Source organism: Danio rerio, chromosome 12 (genome assembly GCF_052040795.2).
Source record: "Danio rerio strain M-AB ecotype USA chromosome 12, GRCz13ab, whole genome shotgun sequence".
NCBI classification, from domain to species: domain Eukaryota; kingdom Metazoa; phylum Chordata; class Actinopteri; order Cypriniformes; family Danionidae; genus Danio; species Danio rerio.
This window is the reverse complement of record NC_141032.1, coordinates 16,151,914-16,173,028: the sequence shown is the minus strand read 5'-3', so window position 1 is coordinate 16,173,028 and position 21,115 is coordinate 16,151,914. Positions and strand designations below refer to the sequence as shown.

The 21,115-nt window shown below is 33.7% G+C and overlaps 1 long non-coding RNA gene across 1 annotated transcript; it reads right to left on the bottom strand.

Moving 5' to 3' along the window:
• Positions 1–8,715: 8,715 nt before the first annotated feature.
• Positions 8,716–15,310, bottom strand: LOC147841335 (uncharacterized). Its single transcript, XR_015503979.1, has 5 exons — positions 15,224–15,310; positions 15,010–15,110; positions 14,591–14,660; positions 13,997–14,098; positions 8,716–9,636 (listed from the first exon to the last, which is right to left on the bottom strand). It is a non-coding gene; the product is annotated as an uncharacterized LOC147841335 (long non-coding RNA).
• Between the last annotated feature and the right edge of the window lie 5,805 nt (positions 15,311–21,115).

Genomic DNA, 21,115 nt, shown 5'->3' with positions numbered 1-21,115 from the left:
AGCAGTAATGCAAACTCAGTCATAGACATATATTTTTACTTGCAACTTGCTTTAACATGTTTAACAGTGCATGAAATGTTGTCTAAAACAAAAAGAATGATGCATTTTAGTAGCTGGATCTGGTTTTATCACAATCTGTATTGGACGTTGAAAATGAGCTTTACTCAGCCAGCAGAGGTCAAAATAAGCAGTAATGCAAACTCAGTCAGAGACATAGATTTTCACTTGCAACTTGCTTTAACATGTTTAACAGTGCATGATATGTTGTCTAAAACAAAAAGAAAATGCTTTTTAGTGGCTGGAACTGGTTTTATCACATTCTGAATTGAACGTTGAAAATGAGCTTTTCAGAGCCAGCAGAGGTCAAAATAAGCAGTAATGCAAACTCAGTCATAGACATAGATTTTCACTTGCAACTTGCTTTAACATGTTTAACAGTGCATGAAATGTTGTCTAAAACAAAAAGAATGATGCATTTTAGTGGCTGGATCTGGTTTTATCACATTCTGAATTGAACGTTGAAAATGAGCTTTTCAGAGCCAGCAGAGGTCAAAATAAGCAGTAATGCAAACTCAGTCAGAGACATAGATTTTCACTTGCAACTTTCTTAAACATATTTAACAGTGCATGAAATGTTGTCTAAAACAAAAAGAAAATGCTTTTTAGTGGCTGGATCTGGTTTTATCACATTCTGAATTGAACGTTGAAAATGAGCTTTTCAGAGCCAGCAGAGGTCAAAATAAGCAGTAATGCAAACTCAGTCAGAGACATAGATTTTCAATTGCAACTTGCTTTAACATGTTTAACAGTGCCTGAAATGTTGTCTAAAACAAAAAGAATGATGCATTTTAGTGGCTGGATCTGGTTTTATCACATTCTGAATTGAACGTTGAAAATGAGCTTTTCAGAGCCAGCAAAGGTCAAAATAAGCAGTAATGCAAACTCAGTCATAGACATATATTTTTACTTGCAACTTGCTTTAACATGTTTAACAGTGCATGAAATGTTGTCTAAAACAAAAAGAATGATGCATTTTAGTAGCTGGATCTGGTTTTATCACAATCTGTATTGGACGTTGAAAATGAGCTTTACTCAGCCAGCAGAGGTCAAAATAAGCAGTAATGCAAACTCAGTCAGAGACATAGATTTTCACTTGCAACTTGCTTTAACATGTTTAACAGTGCATGATATGTTGTCTAAAACAAAAAGAAAATGCTTTTTAGTGGCTGGAACTGGTTTTATCACATTCTGAATTGAACGTTGAAAATGAGCTTTTCAGAGCCAGCAGAGGTCAAAATAAGCAGTAATGCAAACTCAGTCATAGACATAGATTTTCACTTGCAACTTGCTTTAACATGTTTAACAGTGCATGAAATGTTGTCTAAAACAAAAAGAATGATGCATTTTAGTGGCTGGATCTGGTTTTATCACATTCTGAATTGAACGTTGAAAATGAGCTTTTCAGAGCCAGCAGAGGTCAAAATAAGCAGTAATGCAAACTCAGTCAGAGACATAGATTTTCACTTGCAACTTTCTTAAACATATTTAACAGTGCATGAAATGTTGTCTAAAACAAAAAGAAAATGCTTTTTAGTGGCTGGATCTGGTTTTATCACATTCTGAATTGAACGTTGAAAATGAGCTTTTCAGAGCCAGCAGAGGTCAAAATAAGCAGTAATGCAAACTCAGTCAGAGACATAGATTTTCAATTGCAACTTGCTTTAACATGTTTAACAGTGCCTGAAATGTTGTCTAAAACAAAAAGAATGATGCATTTTAGTGGCTGGATCTGGTTTTATCACATTCTGAATTGAACGTTGAAAATGAGCTTTTCAGAGCCAGCAGAGGTCAAAATAAGCAGTAATGCAAACTCAGTCATAGACATAGATTTTCACTTGCAACTTGCTTTAACATGTTTAACAGTGCATGAAATGTTGTCTTAAACAAAAAGAAAATGCTTTTTAGTGGCTGGAACTGGTTTTATCACATTCTGAATTGAACGTTGAAAATGAGCTTTTCAGAGCCAGCAGAGGTCAAAATAAGCAGTAATGCAAACTCAGTCATAGACATAGATTTTCACTTGCAACTTGCTTTAACATGTTTAACAGTGCATGAAATGTTGTCTAAAACAAAAAGAAAATGCTTTTTAGTGGCTGGAACTGGTTTTATCACATTCTGAATTGAACGTTGAAAATGAGCTTTTCAGAGCCAGCAAAGGTCAAAATAAGCAGTAATGCAAACTCAGTCATAGACATAGATTTTCACTTGCAACTTGCTTTAACATGTTTAACAGTGCATGAAATGTTGTCTAAAACAAAAAGAATGATGCATTTTAGTGGCTGGATCTGGTTTTATCACATTCTGAATTGAACGTTGAAAATGAGGTTTTCAGAGCCAGCAGAGGTCAAAATAAGCAGTAATGCAAACTCAGTCATAGACATAGATTTTCACTTGCAACTTGCTTTAACATGTTCAACAGTGCATGAAATGTTGTCTAAAACAAAAAGAATGATGCATTTTAGTAGCTGGATCTGGTTTTATCACATTCTGTATTGGACGTTGAAAATGAGCTTTACTCAGCCAGCAGAGGTCAAAATAAGCAGTAATGCAAACTCAGTCATAGACATAGATTTTCACTTGCAACTTGCTTTAACATGTTTAACAGTGCATGATATGTTGTCTAAAACAAAAATAATGATGCATTTTAGTGGCTGGATCTGGTTTTATCACATTCTGTATTGGACGTTGAAAATGAGCTTTACTCAGCCAGCAGAGGTCAAAATAAGCAGTAATGCAAACTCAGTCAGAGACATAGATTTTCACTTGCAACTTTCCTAAACATATTTAACAGTGCATGAAATGTTGTCTAAAACAAAAAGAAAATGCTTTTTAGTGGCTGGATCTGGTTTTATCACATTCTGAATTGAACGTTGAAAATGAGCTTTTCAGAGCCAGCAGAGGTCAAAATAAGCAGTAATGCAAACTCAGTCAGAGACATAGATTTTCACTTGCAACTTGCTTTAACATGTTTAACAGTGCATGATATGTTGTCTAAAACAAAAAGAAAATGCTTTTTAGTGGCTGGAACTGGTTTTATCACATTCTGAATTGAACGTTGAAAATGAGCTTTTCAGAGCCAGCAGAGGTCAAAATAAGCAGTAATGCAAACTCAGTCATAGACATAGATTTTCACTTGCAACTTGCTTTAACATGTTTAACAGTGCATGAAATGTTGTCTAAAACAAAAAGAATGATGCATTTTAGTGGCTGGATCTGGTTTTATCACATTCTGAATTGAACGTTGAAAATGAGCTTTTCAGAGCCAGCAGAGGTCAAAATAAGCAGTAATGCAAACTCAGTCATAGACATAGATTTTCACTTGCAACTTGCTTTAACATGTTTAACAGTGCATGAAATGTTGTCTAAAACAAAAAGAAAATGCTTTTTAGTGGCTGGAACTGGTTTTATCACATTCTGAATTGAACGTTGAAAATGAGCTTTTCAGAGCCAGCAGAGGTCAAAATAAGCAGTAATGCAAACTCAGTCATAGACATAGATTTTCACTTGCAACTTGCTTTAACATGTTTAACAGTGCATGAAATGTTGTCTAAAACAAAAAGAAAATGCTTTTTAGTGGCTGGAACTGGTTTTATCACATTCTGAATTGAACGTTGAAAATTAGCTTTTCAGAGCCAGCAAAGGTCAAAATAAGCAGTAATGCAAACTCAGTCATAGACATAGATTTTCACTTGCAACTTGCTTTAACATGTTTAACAGTGCATGAAATGTTGTCTAAAACAAAAATAATGATGCATTTTAGTGGCTGGATCTGGTTTTATCACATTCTGAATTGAACGTTGAAAATGAGGTTTTCAGAGCCAGCAAAGGTCAAAATAAGCAGTAATGCAAACTCAGTCATAGACATAGATTTTCACTTGCAACTTGCTTTAACATGTTTAACAGTGCATGAAATGTTGTCTAAAACAAAAAGAAAATGCTTTTTAGTGGCTGGAACTGGTTTTATCACATTCTGAATTGAACGTTGAAAATGAGCTTTTCAGAGCCAGCAGAGGTCAAAATAAGCAGTAATGCAAACTCAGTCATAGACATAGATTTTCACTTGCAACTTGCTTTAACATGTTTAACAGTGCATGAAATGTTGTCTAAAACAAAAAGAAAATGCTTTTTAGTGGCTGGAACTGGTTTTATCACATTCTGAATTAAACTTTGAAAATGAGCTTTTCAGAGCCAGCAAAGATCAAAATAAGCAGTAATGCAAACTCAGTCATAGACATAGATTTTCACTTGCAACTTGCTTTAACATGTTTAACAGTGCATGAAATGTTGTCTAAAACAAAAAGAATGATGCATTTTAGTGGCTGGATCTGGTTTTATCACATTCTGAATTGAACGTTGAAAATGAGGTTTTCAGAGCCAGCAGAGGTCAAAATAAGCAGTAATGCAAACTCAGTCATAGACATAGATTTTCACTTGCAACTTGCTTTAACATGTTTAACAGTGCATGATATGTTGTCTAAAACAAAAAGAATGATGCATTTTAGTAGCTGGATCTGGTTTTATCACATTCTGTATTGGACGTTGAAAATGAGCTTTACTCAGCCAGCAGAGGTCAAAATAAGCAGTAATGCAAACTCAGTCAGAGACATAGATTTTCACTTGCAACTTTCCTAAACATATTTAACAGTGCATGAAATGTTGTCTAAAACAAAAAGAAAATGCTTTTTAGTGGCTGGATCTGGTTTTATCACATTCTGAATTGAACGTTGAAAATGAGCTTTTCAGAGCCAGCAGAGGTCAAAATAAGCAGTAATGCAAACTCAGTCAGAGACATAGATTTTCACTTGCAACTTGCTTTAACATGTTTAACAGTGCATGATATGTTGTCTAAAACAAAAAGAAAATGCTTTTTAGTGGCTGGAACTGGTTTTATCACATTCTGAATTGAACGTTGAAAATGAGCTTTTCAGAGCCAGCAGAGGTCAAAATAAGCAGTAATGCAAACTCAGTCATAGACATAGATTTTCACTTGCAACTTGCTTTAACATGTTTAACAGTGCATGAAATGTTGTCTAAAACAAAAAGAATGATGCATTTTAGTGGCTGGATCTGGTTTTATCACATTCTGAATTGAACGTTGAAAATGAGCTTTTCAGAGCCAGCAGAGGTCAAAATAAGCAGTAATGCAAACTCAGTCATAGACATAGATTTTCACTTGCAACTTGCTTTAACATGTTTAACAGTGCATGAAATGTTGTCTAAAACAAAAAGAAAATGCTTTTTAGTGGCTGGAACTGGTTTTATCACATTCTGAATTGAACGTTGAAAATGAGCTTTTCAGAGCCAGCAGAGGTCAAAATAAGCAGTAATGCAAACTCAGTCATAGACATAGATTTTCACTTGCAACTTGCTTTAACATGTTTAACAGTGCATGAAATGTTGTCTAAAACAAAAAGAAAATGCTTTTTAGTGGCTGGAACTGGTTTTATCACATTCTGAATTGAACGTTGAAAATTAGCTTTTCAGAGCCAGCAAAGGTCAAAATAAGCAGTAATGCAAACTCAGTCATAGACATAGATTTTCACTTGCAACTTGCTTTAACATGTTTAACAGTGCATGAAATGTTGTCTAAAACAAAAAGAAAATGCTTTTTAGTGGCTGGAACTGGTTTTATCACATTCTGAATTGAACGTTGAAAATAAGCTTTTCAGAGCCAGCAGAGGTCAAAATAAGCAGTAATGCAAACTCAGTCATAGACATAGATTTTCACTTGCAACTTGCTTTAACATGTTTAACAGTGCATGATATGTTGTCTAAAACAAAAAGAATGATGCATTTTAGTGGCTGGATCTGGTTTTATCACATTCTGTATTGGACGTTGAAAATGAGCTTTACTCAGCCAGCAGAGGTCAAAATAAGCAGTAATGCAAACTTAGTCAGAGACATAGATTTTCACTTGCAACTTGCTTTAACATGTTTAACAGTGCATGAAATGTTGTCTAAAACAAAAAGAAAATGCTTTTTAGTGGCTGGAACTGGTTTTATCACATTCTGAATTGAACGTTGAAAATGAGCTTTTCAGAGCCAGCAAAGGTCAAAATAAGCAGTAATGCAAACTCAGTCATAGACATAGATTTTCACTTGCAACTTGCTTTAACATGTTTAACAGTGCATGAAATGTTGTCTAAAACAAAAAGAATGATGCATTTTAGTGGCTGGATCTGGTTTTATCACATTCTGAATTGAACGTTGAAAATGAGGTTTTCAGAGCCAGCAGAGGTCAAAATAAGCAGTAATGCAAACTCAGTCATAGACATAGATTTTCACTTGCAACTTGCTTTAACATGTTTAACAGTGCATGATATGTTGTCTAAAACAAAAAGAATGATGCATTTTAGTAGCTGGATCTGGTTTTATCACATTCTGTATTGGACGTTGAAAATGAGCTTTACTCAGCCAGCAGAGGTCAAAATAAGCAGTAATGCAAACTCAGTCAGAGACATAGATTTTCACTTGCAACTTTCCTAAACATATTTAACAGTGCATGAAATGTTGTCTAAAACAAAAAGAAAATGCTTTTTAGTGGCTGGAACTGGTTTTATCACATTCTGAATTGAACGTTGAAAATGAGCTTTTCAGAGCCAGCAGAGGTCAAAATAAGCAGTAATGCAAACTCAGTCATAGACATAGATTTTCACTTGCAACTTGCTTTAACATGTTTAACAGTGCATGAAATGTTGTCTAAAACAAAAAGAAAATGCTTTTTAGTGGCTGGAACTGGTTTTTATCACATTCTGAATTGAACGTTGAAAATGAGCTTTTCAGAGCCAGCAGAGGTCAAAATAAGCAGTAATGCAAACTCAGTCAGAGACATAGATTTTCACTTGCAACTTTCTTAAACATATTTAACAGTGCATGAAATGTTGTCTAAAACAAAAAGAAAATGCTTTTTAGTGGCTGGAACTGGTTTTATCAAATTCTGAATTGAACGTTGAAAATTAGCTTTTCAGAGCCAGCAGAGGTCAAAATAAGCAGTAATGCAAACTCAGTCAGAGACATAGATTTTCACTTGCAACTTTCTTAAACATATTTAACAGTGCATGAAATGTTGTCTAAAACAAAAAGAAAATGCTTTTTAGTGGCTGGAACTGGTTTTATCACATTCTGAATTGAACGTTGAAAATGAGCTTTTCAGAGCCAGCAAAGGTCAAAATAAGCAGTAATGCAAACTCAGTCATAGACATAGATTTTCACTTGCAACTTGCTTTAACATGTTCAACAGTGCATGAAATGTTGTCTAAAACAAAAAGAATGATGCATTTTAGTAGCTGGATCTGGTTTTATCACATTCTGTATTGGACGTTGAAAATGAGCTTTACTCAGCCAGCAGTGGTCAAAATAAGCAGTAATGCAAACTCAGTCAGAGACATAGATTTTCACTTGCAACTTTCCTAAATATATTTAACAGTGCATGAAATGTTGTCTAAAACAAAAAGAAAATGCTTTTTAGTGGCTGGATCTGGTTTTATCACATTCTGAATTGAACGTTGAAAATGAGCTTTTCAGAGCCAGCAGAGGTCAAAATAAGCAGTAATGCAAACTCAGTCAGAGACATAGATTTTCACTTGCAACTTGCTTTAACATGTTTAACGGTGCATGAAATGTTGTCTAAAACAAAAAGAAAATGCTTTTTAGTGGCTGGAACTGGTTTTATCACATTCTGAATTGAACGTTGAAAATAAGCTTTTCAGAGCCAGCAGAGGTCAAAATAAGCAGTAATGCAAACTCAGTCATAGACATAGATTTTCACTTGCAACTTGCTTTAACATGTTTAACAGTGCATGATATGTTGTCTAAAACAAAAAGAATGATGCATTTTAGTGGCTGGATCTGGTTTTATCACATTCTGAATTGAACGTTGAAAATGAGGTTTTCAGAGCCAGCAAAGGTCAAAATAAGCAGTAATGCAAACCCAGTCATAGACATGGATTTTCACTTGCAACTTGCTTTAACATGTTTAACAGTGCATGAAATGTTGTCTAATACAAAAAGAATGATGCATTTTAGTAGCTGGATCTGGTTTTATCACAATCTGTATTGGACGTTGAAAATGAGCTTTACTCAGCCAGCAGAGGTCAAAATAAGCAGTAATGCAAACTCAGTCAGAGACATAGATTTTCACTTGCAACTTGCTTTAACATGTTTAACAGTGCATGAAATGTTGTCTAAAACAAAAAGAAAATGCTTTTTAGTGGCTGGAACTGGTTTTATCACATTCTGAATTGAACGTTGAAAATGAGCTTTTCAGAGCCAGCAGAGGTCAAAATAAGCAGTAATGCAAACTCAGTCATAGACATAGATTTTCACTTGCAACTTGCTTTAACATGTTTAACAGTGCATGAAATGTTGTCTAAAACAAAAAGAATGATGCATTTTAGTGGCTGGATCTGGTTTTATCACATTCTGAATTGAACGTTGAAAATGAGCTTTTCAGAGCCAGCAGAGGTCAAAATAAGCAGTAATGCAAACTCAGTCAGAGACATAGATTTTCACTTGAAACTTTCTTAAACATATTTAACAGTGCATGAAATGTTGTCTAAAACAAAAAGAAAATGCTTTTTAGTGGCTGGAACTGGTTTTATCACATTCTGAATTGAACGTTGAAAATGAGCTTTTCAGAGCCAGCAGAGGTCAAAATACACTGTAAAAAATTTCCCTGTAAAAAAACGGTAATCTACTGGCAGCTGTGGTTGCCATTATCATACTGTAAAAATATGGTGCCCTACCGTTTTTTAAATTACCAGCATGATACTGTTTTTGTTAGCAACAGTATTCTACTGTTGTGGAACTGTAAAAATACAGTGCCCTACCGTTTTAAATTAACAGCATGATACAGTTTTTTTAGCCACAGTAATCTACTGTTATGGAACTGTAAAAATACAGTGCCCTGCCATTTTAAATTAACAGCATGATACTGTTTTGTAAGATACAGCATACCACTGTTATTCTAATGTAAAAATACAGTGCCCTACCTTTTTTACATTTTATCTACAGCATGCATCTGTTATTTAGAAGCATAAAGCTGTTAAATTACAATCCATATTTAACCATATTATTTCAGATTAAAATGATTCAAAAAGAGAAATAAATCCAAGTTATATTTCACATTTTTATTTTCAAACAACACAAAATAAAATCTGCATTGTGTTTGTGAAAATATTAAGCCAAAGAACAGGCAAAAATTGTAAGTTCTCCAGAAATGTTATTATTGTATTCAGCATTGTACAACAAGAAGCAACTTACCGAATGTCATATAAAAAATTAATAAATAGCCACTTTACAATTTAGTCTTGGATATAAAATATAAAAATTTATAGCCCCAAAATGAGCTTCTGCTAATAAAGAAAAAAAGTCCTCTGTGTTGCAAAAGTAGGGGGGTGCAAGTTAGCTGCATTTTAAATAAAGTCCCATTCAAAGTCCATTAGTGTCTTTAAAAGGTTTGAAACCTTGGGGTTTTCAGTCATGGTCTTCTTCTGAACTGTCTTGCCAGTTTTTTTTGACATCACATTTCCTCTCACAGCCTTGGTTCCCCTCTCTGGATTTATGCCAGCAAAGCATCTGAATAATAAGAATAAAAGATTTTCTGTGAACAAGGTATTTAAAACTGTATGACTTACAAAAATAAATAAACTATCTGCAAAAGTGATTTTCTGTTCTGAAATAAAATATTTGTGAAAAAGCACATGCATTTTTGCAGCACTAAAATGGTTTTCCCTGAAAAAAGGTTATTATTATATGATGAAGATTAAAGACATGAAAAGGGCATTCAAATGTTAAAATGTTTGATTTTTGAACAACACCAGTGACGTGTGTGTACATAGTTAAAGTCCCTATTTTGCAGTTGAAGTTATTTTCCTAATGATGTTTAACAGAGCAAGGAAATGCTCACAGTATCTGATAATTTTTTTTTTTCAGGAAAAAGTCTTGTTTTATTTTGACTAGAATAAAAATAGTTTTAATTTTTTTAAATATTGATTTTAAGGTCAAAATTACTAGCCCCTTTAAGCTATATAATGTTTAGATAGTCTACAAAACAAACCATTGCTATATAATGACTTGCTGATTACCCTAATCAGCCTAGTTAACCTAATTAACCCAGTAAAGCCTTTAAATGTCACTTTAAGCTGTATAGAAGTGTCTTGAAGTATATCTCGTCAAATATTATTTACTGTCATCATGACAAAGAGAAAATAAATCAGTTATTAGAAATGAGTTATTAAAACTATTATGATTAGAAATGTGTTGAAGAAATTATCTCCGTTAAACAGAAATAGGGGAAAAAAATAAACAGGGGGCAAATAATTCAGACTTCAACTGTATATAATATAATATATATATTTTTTTCCCAATTTCTGTTTAACAAAGAGAAGATTTGTTCAACATTTTTGAACATAGTTTTAATAACTAATTTGTAAAAACTAATAACTGATTTCTTTTATCTTTTCCATGATGACAGCAGATAATAATTGCCTATATTTTCTTAAAATACTAGTGTTTAGCTTAAGGTGACATATAAAGGCCTAACTAGGTTAATTAGGTTAATTAAAGTCATTGTATAATGATGGTTTGTTCTGTAAACAATCAAAAATATGTTTTGCTTTATGGGACTAATAATATTGACCTAAATATGTTTTTTTTTTAAAGTAAAAACTACTTTTATTCTAGCTAAAAATCAGAAAAAAATTCTCCAGAAGAAATAATATTATCAGAAATTCTATGAAATAGTCTTTGCTCTGTTAAACATAAATATGTAAATATTGAAAAAAGAAAAAAAAAATCAAGGAGGCTAATAATTTTGACCACGCACGCACGCACACACACACACACACACACCACATATAGTGTTCAGCATAAATGAACAGCCCCTTTAAAAAATGTATATTTGTATAAATTCCTCAGTGAATATAGACAAATATATATTGGTGCATTTAAACAAAACAGTTTTATTAAACAGAGTAATATTTTTTTCCTGTTTATTATTAAAGATGTATTTTTTTTTTCATCAAAATATTCAAAATATTCACTGGCGTGTACTAAGTTTATTAGCTCCAATTTTGGCTTTGACTAATCTAATGTTTATGTACAAATATATAATTGTAAAGCATTCTATTCAAAATATTAATCTGAAGGACAGATTTTTTAGAGGTCATGTTTAAAAAGGCTATTCTGCTCACAAAGGCTGCATTTATTTGATCAAAAATAAAGTAAAAATGTTGAATTTTAAAGTGTTACTACTAGGGATGTAACAGTATCAGAATTTCACTGTAAGATAATACCTCGGTATGAATGGCATACTTATTGAATAATTTACAGGAAAAACAAAACTAATTAAAAGACTCGAAAAAAGTCCCAAAAGTGTTTATTTACCTTAGCACTGAACATATCAATGACATACAAATTAGCCATCTATCTGTAAGTTTTCGAAACAGAACTTCAATTTTTAAATTTTAATAACAAAAAACTATTAAACTATATATATATATAAAAAAAAAAGTTTCAATTTAGTATTGTTGAAAACTCATCACATTCAACATTTAATCACTCACTCACTTAGATAGAGATGGGTTTTAAGGAAAATGATCATATAACTAAAATCTGGTAAAAGCTGGGATCTCTGGGCATGTCCCCTGCAACAGAATAACCCCTCTCATTTGGGACTGAGGTTTCTGGGACAGAGAGATATGATTAAGCCAAGGTTGACCGCAGTGGGTAACGTTGTGCATTGTCTTTCCCCCACTTGAGAGGACAAGCCATGAGTGAGATAGAGGTCTCTTTGCGGTACAAGTCAATGTCTGCATCAGTCTAACAAGTGTGCTGTGTTCTGCAGTCCCCATGACTGTTATTAGTCGTATTCCCCGACTTATATTTCACAACAGTCTGGCAGTGCCTGCATACTGTTTTTTTGTCTGTCACCTTTTCTCCTTTCTTGTATCTTTTTAGAGAGAAATCGAAATGCTTTCAAACATCCAATTTGAAACCCACTTTAGGTTCGATCATTTCCAGCTCTTTTTCTTCCTCGCTACTAGCAGCACACTCCATTTCCGCATTACTGGATTTGTAGCGACAACAGACCGCAAAGGATGATGGCCACGCCTGGGCTGATGGGAATTGTAGTTCCCGCTACCTCCTGTTCGCTTCATTCGCCTGAGCAAACTTTTCTCAGAAATATAGTTTTATTGAGTCATGCGCCTACGGTAATATTGAGAAAAATTACTATTGCGGTATGACGGTATTTACAATTTTGTTACATCCCTAGTTACTACACAATTTAAATAATTCAAATTTTTCAATTTTTATTTTTTTTCTTATTGAACTTAGTTTCACATTTAATTTAGTGTCACATGATTCTTAAGAAATCATTATATTATTGGTACAAAACCACTAATATTGATTCTTATAATGATCAGTGCTAAAAAAAAAAAAGCTTCAAAGTATTTTGGAAACTGATACATTCTTTTACGATTGTTTGATAAAAAAAAAATAAGTACATTTTATTTTAAAATCTTTTTTGCATTATAAAAAAATTAATTTACTTTTATTCATTCCTTCATTCATTTTCTTTTTGGCTTTTTCCCTTTATTAATCTGGGGTCGCCACAGCAGAATGAACCACCAACTTATCCATCATATGTCTTACGCAGCGGATGCCCTTCCAGCTGCAACCCATCACTGGGAAACACCCATACACTCTCATTCACACTCATTCACTACAGACAATTTAGCTTACCCAATTCACCTGTATCGCATGTCTTTGGACTGTGGGGAAAACCGGAGCACCCGGAGGAAGCCCACGCGAACACAAGGAGAACATGCAAACTCCACATGGAAATGCTGACCCAGTCGAGGCTTGAACCAGCAACCTTCTTGCTGTGAGGTGACAGCACTACCTACTGAGCCACCGCGTTGTCTAATTTACTTTCATGCTTGAACAATTTAGTTTGATGAGTAAAAGTAATTAATTTTCAATGGTACTTTGAAATAGTATTGTATAATGTGTACTGACGTGGTGGCGCAGTAGGTAGTGCTGTCACCTCACAGCAAGAAGGTCACTGGTTCGAGACTTGGCTAGGTCAGTTGCATTTCTGTGCGGAGTTTGCATGTTCTCCCCGTGTTCGCGTGGGTTTCTTCCTGGTGCTCTGGATTCCCTCACAAGTCTAAAGATGTGGTACAGGTGAATTGGGTAGGCTATATTGTTCGTAGTGTATGTGTGTGAATGGGTGTGTATGGATGTTTCCCAGAGATGGATTGCAGCTGGAAGGGCATCCACTGCATAAAACATGTGCTGGATAAGTTGGCGGTTCATTAAGCTGTGGCAACCCTGGAATAATAAAGGGACTAAGCCGAAAAGAAAATGAATGAATAATGTGTATTGTATTGTTTCACAAAGTTATGACAACAACAATAAATGTTTATTCTTAGCAGATGGTTATATTAAGCACCATGAGAATTATGTGACACTGAGGACTAGTATTTTTAATGATGATCAAAATTTAACTTTAAAATACAAGAATCACATTTTAAACTAAATACAATAAAATACCAGTACATGATTTAATTAGTTTATGATAAATATATACTATTTAACTGACATTTCACTATATCACAGTTTTTGCTGTATTTGTCCTTGTTTCTATTACAGTATTGTTTAGCCTTTGTGAGCACAAGAAGCTTATTATATAATATAATGTATATAACATATATATATATATATATATATATATATATATATATATATATATATATATATATATATATATATATATATATATATATATATATATATATTTTCTGATTCCAATCTTTTCACTTGTAGTGTATACACACAAACACACATATGACAAGTTGGACATAACAATATTCTATTCCATGAAGTCCTCATGCTAAATTAAACTAAAAATATGTAAGTGCAAACATATTACCTTTGAAGGAATTCCAGTGTGCATGCTCACCCTCACAGATTACTCTGCCTTCCATGCTGATCATCCATTGTTTTATCCACTGGCCCAAAGTATCATCTGAACCTTTAATAAATTGGTTGATTAAAGTATTATTTAGGAATTATTCTGGAGATTAATTCTGTGATTTATCATTTGTTTTGAAAGGCTTGGTGTAGAAAGGGCCATGATAAAATTATGCAAGACGTGATAAAGCCATACAATATAATTTTTCAAAATTAAAATAAATACTTAAATAACTATAATAAGCAACTACATGAAATCAAACCAGGTAATCTGAGATTCAAAGATAATGAAAAGTGACAGAATGTCTTAAGCATGTGTTAAAACATTGACAATAGTATGTCAATAGTAATACTAAAGGATAACTAGGCTTCTAAAAGGCAAGTTTATTTCTTTGGGTATCAGATCAAAACAAATACATACATTTCTAACTAAATGAGACTTTGCTTTAATGAAGTAAAAATGAATGAATCTATTTTGTCAAATACAAACCAGCAAAGTCTATAGCGGGACACAAATTAGATTTTTTCCCTATCTTAATCACAAAATACTTACCAGGCAGAATCAAATGAGGAGTCACAGGCAGGTTACCCATCTTTTCAAGATTAGCAGTGGTGGCAGACATCTATTGGTCAAAAATGAATTGTAAAGAATTTTCATTATAATAGCAGTTACTCCTTACTCACAAAAAAAGATTAAAAGCTCTGCTACTTTAGGTAACGTTACCAAGCATAAAATCTGATCATAACTCTAGTCAATTTCTATATAAACCAACTGCAATAACGTAAAAATAACAAAGGTCTCACTCGATCTTAAAATGTTATTTTTAGAAGCACTGGAGTTGCAAATGAAAAGGTGTATCTGTAATAAATTGGACTAAATATGCAAGTTACACATGTAACCACATGAAAAAAAGAAGATTCTGTACGATCTTCACTCAAAGTTCATGTAAAATCTAGGTTTAACATTCTTACCTGTGTGTGATGTGAAAATGAGTCCTCCAGCTATCGTTAGCTTGCTAAATTAGGCTAAAGTTACCCCCTTTCTCTTCTCAAGACATTCACACGGTCGGATCCTGCAATTAAATAAACAGGTGCTTTGGTTATGTGTTGATTGGATGTTTATGGCATGATATTTAAATTTAATAAGTAATTTAAAGATAGTACGTTTACAGATATAGCTTCTTACCTCGTCGAAAATATCCAAATTATCCAATTATCCTTTCTTGTAAGTACCTTGGAGTTTCAAACAGAGGCACGCAGTTCAAATCTGTCATCAAATGCAGGGCAATGTACCAGTTCATGTAACCACAAATCATAACGTTCAACATTTGCACTGTTCCTAAAAGTTCAGGTAAAATATCCATCCAGGCTCCAGGAGATGTGAGGACTAACGTTACCGAGTCCTTATGCTAATCTTGCTTTTCAAATTCACACAGTCAAATCATTGTTGCAGTTGTGTGTTTATTGGATGTTTACATGTGATTTTAAAAACTAACAGGTACTTTACAGATAGTTAGTCACATATGGAGCTGCAAACTTACCTCATGTAGATAATCCAAAATGGCGTCTTGTGTACACAGAAAAAAATATGGTATAAAACCGTTAAATTACAGTGCCCTTACTGTTGTTGCTCAACCACTCAAACTGAAGTGAGCAAGTCTTCCCAAGATGCATTGTAAAAAAACGCAACTTGCTGTTTTTACATTAAAACAGTATTTTGCTGTTTATTTTCACCGTAAATTTACAGGAATTTTTTACAGTGTAAGCAGTAATGCAAACTCAGTCATAGACATAGATTTTCACTTGCAACTTGCTTTAACATGTTTAACAGTGCATGATATGTTGTCTAAAACAAAAATAATGATGCATTTTAGTGGCTGGATCTGGTTTTATCACATTCTGAATTGAACGTTGAAAATGAGGTTTTCAGAGCCAGCAAAGGTCAAAATAAGCAGTAATGCAAACTCAGTCATAGACATAGATTTTCACTTGCAACTTGCTTTAACATGTTTAACAGTGCATGAAATGTTGTCTAAAACAAAAAGAAAATGCTTTTTAGTGGCTGGAACTGGTTTTATCACATTCTGAATTGAACGTTGAAAATGAGCTTTTCAGAGCCAGCAGAGGTCAAAATAAGCAGTAATGCAAACTCAGTCAGAGACATAGATTTTCACTTGCAACTTGCTTTAACATGTTTAACAGTGCATGAAATGTTGTCTAAAACAAAAAGAAAATGCTTTTTAGTGGCTGGAACTGGTTTTATCACATTCTGAATTAAACTTTGAAAATGAGCTTTTCAGAGCCAGCAAAGATCAAAATAAGCAGTAATGCAAACTCAGTCATAGACATAGATTTTCACTTGCAACTTGCTTTAACATGTTTAACAGTGCATGAAATGTTGTCTAAAACAAAAAGAATGATGCATTTTAGTGGCTGGATCTGGTTTTATCACATTCTGAATTGAACGTTGAAAATGAGGTTTTCAGAGCCAGCAGAGGTCAAAATAAGCAGTAATGCAAACTCAGTCATAGACATAGATTTTCACTTGCAACTTGCTTTAACATGTTCAACAGTGCATGAAATGTTGTCTAAAACAAAAAGAATGATGCATTTTAGTAGCTGGATCTGGTTTTATCACATTCTGTATTGGACGTTGAAAATGAGCTTTACTCAGCCAGCAGAGGTCAAAATAAGCAGTAATGCAAACTTAGTCAGAGACATAGATTTTCACTTGCAACTTTCTTAAACATAATTAACAGTGCATGAAATGTTGTCTAAAACAAAAAGAAAATGCTTTTTAGTGGCTGGATCTGGTTTTATCACATTCTGAATTGAACGTTGAAAATGAGCTTTTCAGAGCCAGCAGAGGTCAAAATAAGCAGTAATGCAAACTCAGTCATAGACATAGATTTTCACTTGCAACTTGCTTTAACATGTTTAACAGTGCATGATATGTTGTCTAAAACAAAAATAATGATGCATTTTAGTGGCTGGATCTGGTTTTATCACATTCTGAATTGAACGTTGAAAATGAGGTTTTCAGAGCCAGCAAAGGTCAAAATAAGCAGTAATGCAAACTCAGTCATAGACATAGATTTTCACTTGCAACTTGCTTTAACATGTTTAACAGTGCATGAAATGTTGTCTAAAACAAAAATAAAATGCTTTTTAGTGGCTGGAACTGGTTTTATCACATTCTGAATTGAACGTTGAAAATGAGCTTTTCAGAGCCAGCGGAGGTCAAAATAAGCAGTAATGCAAACTCAGTCATAGACATAGATTTTCACTTGCAACTTGCTTTAACATGTTTAACGGTGCATGAAATGTTGTCTAAAACAAAAAGAAAATGCTTTTTAGTGGCTGGAACTGGTTTTATCACATTCTGAATTGAACGTTGAAAATGAGCTTTTCAGAGCCAGCAGAGGTCAAAATAAGCAGTAATGCAAACTCAGTCATAGACATAGATTTTCACTTGCAACTTGCTTTAACATGTTTAACAGTGCATGAAATGTTGTCTAAAACAAAAAGAAAATGCTTTTTAGTGGCTGGATCTGGTTTTATCACATTCTGAATTGAACGTTGAAAATGAGCTTTTCAGAGCCAGCAGAGGTCAAAATAAGCAGTAATGCAAACTCAGTCAGAGACATAGATTTTCACTTGCAACTTGCTTTAACATGTTTAACAGTGCATGAAATGTTGTCTAAAACAAAAAGAAAATGCTTTTTAGTGGCTGGAACTGGTTTTATCACATTCTGAATTGAACGTTGAAAATGAGCTTTTCAGAGCCAGCAAAGATCAAAATAAGCAGTAATGCAAACTCAGTCATAGACATAGATTTTCACTTGCAACTTGCTTTAACATGTTTAACAGTGCATGAAATGTTGTCTAAAACAAAAAGAATGATGCATTTTAGTGGCTGGATCTGGTTTTATCACATTCTGAATTGAACGTTGAAAATGAGGTTTTCAGAGCCAGCAGAGGTCAAAATAAGCAGTAATGCAAACTCAGTCATAGACATAGATTTTCACTTGCAACTTGCTTTAACATGTTCAACAGTGCATGAAATGTTGTCTAAAACAAAAAGAATGATGCATTTTAGTAGCTGGATCTGGTTTTATCACATTCTGTATTGGACGTTGAAAATGAGCTTTACTCAGCCAGCAGAGGTCAAAATAAGCAGTAATGCAAACTTAGTCAGAGACATAGATTTTCACTTGCAACTTTCTTAAACATATTTAACAGTGCATGATATGTTGTCTAAAACAAAAAGAAAATGCTTTTTAGTGGCTGGATCTGGTTTTATCACATTCTGAATTGAACGTTGAAAATGAGCTTTTCAGAGCCAGCAGAGGTCAAAATAAGCAGTAATGCAAACTCAGTCATAGACATAGCTTTTCACTTGCAACTTGCTTTAACATGTTTAACAGTGCATGATATGTTGTCTAAAACAAAAATAATGATGCATTTTAGTGGCTGGATCTGGTTTTATCACATTCTGAATTGAACGTTGAAAATGAGGTTTTCAGAGCCAGCAAAGGTCAAAATAAGCAGTAATGCAAACTCAGTCATAGACATAGATTTTCACTTGCAACTTGCTTTAACATGTTTAACAGTGCATGAAATGTTGTCTAAAACAAAAATAAAATGCTTTTTAGTGGCTGGAACTGGTTTTATCACATTCTGAATTGAACGTTGAAAATGAGCTTTTCAGAGCCAGCAGAGGTCAAAATAAGCAGTAATGCAAACTCAGTCATAGACATAGATTTTCACTTGCAACTTGCTTTAACATGTTTAACAGTGCATGAAATGTTGTCTAAAACAAAAAGAATGATGCATTTTAGTGGCTGGATCTGGTTTTATCACATTCTGAATTGAACGTTGAAAATGAGGTTTTCAGAGCCAGCAAAGGTCAAAATAAGCAGTAATGCAAACTCAGTCATAGACATAGATTTTCACTTGCAACTTGCTTTAACATGTTTAACAGTGCATGAAATGTTGTCTAAAACAAAAAGAATGATGCATTTTAGTGGCTGGATCTGGTTTTATCACATTCTGAATTGAACGTTGAAAATGAGGTTTTCAGAGCCAGCAAAGGTCAAAATAAGCAGTAATGCAAACTCAGTCATAGACATAGATTTTCACTTGCAACTTGCTTTAACATGTTTAACAGTGCATGAAATGTTGTCTAAAACAAAAAGAATGATGCATTTTAGTGGCTGGATCTGGTTTTATCACATTCTGAATTGAACGTTGAAAATGAGGTTTTCAGAGCCAGCAGAGGTCAAAATAAGCAGTAATGCAAACTCAGTCATAGACATAGATTTTCACTTGCAACTTGCTTTAACATGTTCAACAGTGCATGAAATGTTGTCTAAAACAAAAAGAATGATGCATTTTAGTAGCTGGATCTGGTTTTATCACATTCTGTATTGGACGTTGAAAATGAGCTTTACTCAGCCAGCAGAGGTCAAAATAAGCAGTAATGCAAACTCAGTCAGAGACATAGATTTTCACTTGCAACTTGCTTTAACATGTTTAACGGTGCATGAAATGTTGTCTAAAACAAAAAGAAAATGCTTTTTAGTGGCTGGAACTGGTTTTATCACATTCTGAATTGAACGTTGAAAATGAGCTTTTCAGAGCCAGCAGAGGTCAAAATAAGCAGTAATGCAAACTCAGTCATAGACATAGATTTTCACTTGCAACTTGCTTTAACATGTTTAACAGTGCATGAAATGTTGTCTAAAACAAAAAGAATGATGCATTTTAGTAGCTGGATCTGGTTTTATCACATTCTGTATTGGACGTTGAAAATGAGCTTTACTCAGCCAGCAGAGGTCAAAATAAGCAGTAATGCAAACTCAGTCAGAGACATAGATTTTCACTTGCAACTTTCCTAAATATATTTAACAGTGCATGAAATGTTGTCTAAAACAAAAAGAACATGCTTTTTAGTGGCTGGATCTGGTTTTATCACATTCTGAATTGAACGTTGAAAATGAGCTTTTCAGAGCCAGCAGAGGTCAAAATAAGCAGTAATGCAAACTCAGTCAGAGACATAGATTTTCACTTGCAACTTGCTTTAACATGTTTAACAGTGCATGAAATGTTGTCTAAAACAAAAAGAAAATGCTTTTTAGTGGCTGGATCTGGTTTTATCACATTCTGAATTGAACGTTGAAAATGAGCTTTTCAGAGCCAGCAGAGGTCAAAATAAGCAGTAATGCAAACTCAGTCTAAGACATAGATTTTCACTTGCAACTTGCTTTAACATGTTTAACAGTGCATGAAATGTTGTCTAAAACAAAAAAAAATGCTTTTTAGTAGCTGGATCTGGTTTTATCACATTCTGTATTGGACGTTGAAAATGAGCTTTACTCAGCCAGCAGTGGTCAAAATAAGCAGTAATGCAAACTCAGTCAGAGACATAGATTTTCACTTGCAACTTTCCTAAATATATTTAACAGTGCATGAAATGTTGTCTAAAACAAAAAGAAAATGCTTTTTAGTGGCTGGATCTGGTTTTATCACATTCTGAATTGAACGTTGAAAATGAGCTTTTCAGAGCCAGCAAAGGTCAAAATAAGCAGTAATGCAAACTCAGTCAGAGACATAGATTTTCACTTGCAACTTGCTTTAACATGTTTAACAGTGCATGATATGTTGTCTAAAACAAAAATAATGATGCATTTTAGTGGCTGGATCTGGTTTTATCACATTCTGAATTGAACGTTGAAAATGAGGTTTTCAGAGCCAGCAAAGGTCAAAATAAGCAGTAATGCAAACTCAGTCATAGACATAGATTTTCACTTGCAACTTGCTTTAACATGTTTAACAGTGCATGAAATGTTGTCTAAAACAAAAAGAATGATGCATTTTAGTGGCTGGATCTGGTTTTATCACATTCTGAATTGAACGTTGAAAATGAGGTTTTCAGAGCCAGCAAAGGTCAAAATAAGCAGTAATGCAAACTCAGTCATAGACATAGATTTTCACTTGCAACTTGCTTTAACATGTTTAACAGTGCATGAAATGTTGTCTAAAACAAAAAGAATGATGCATTTTAGTGGCTGGATCT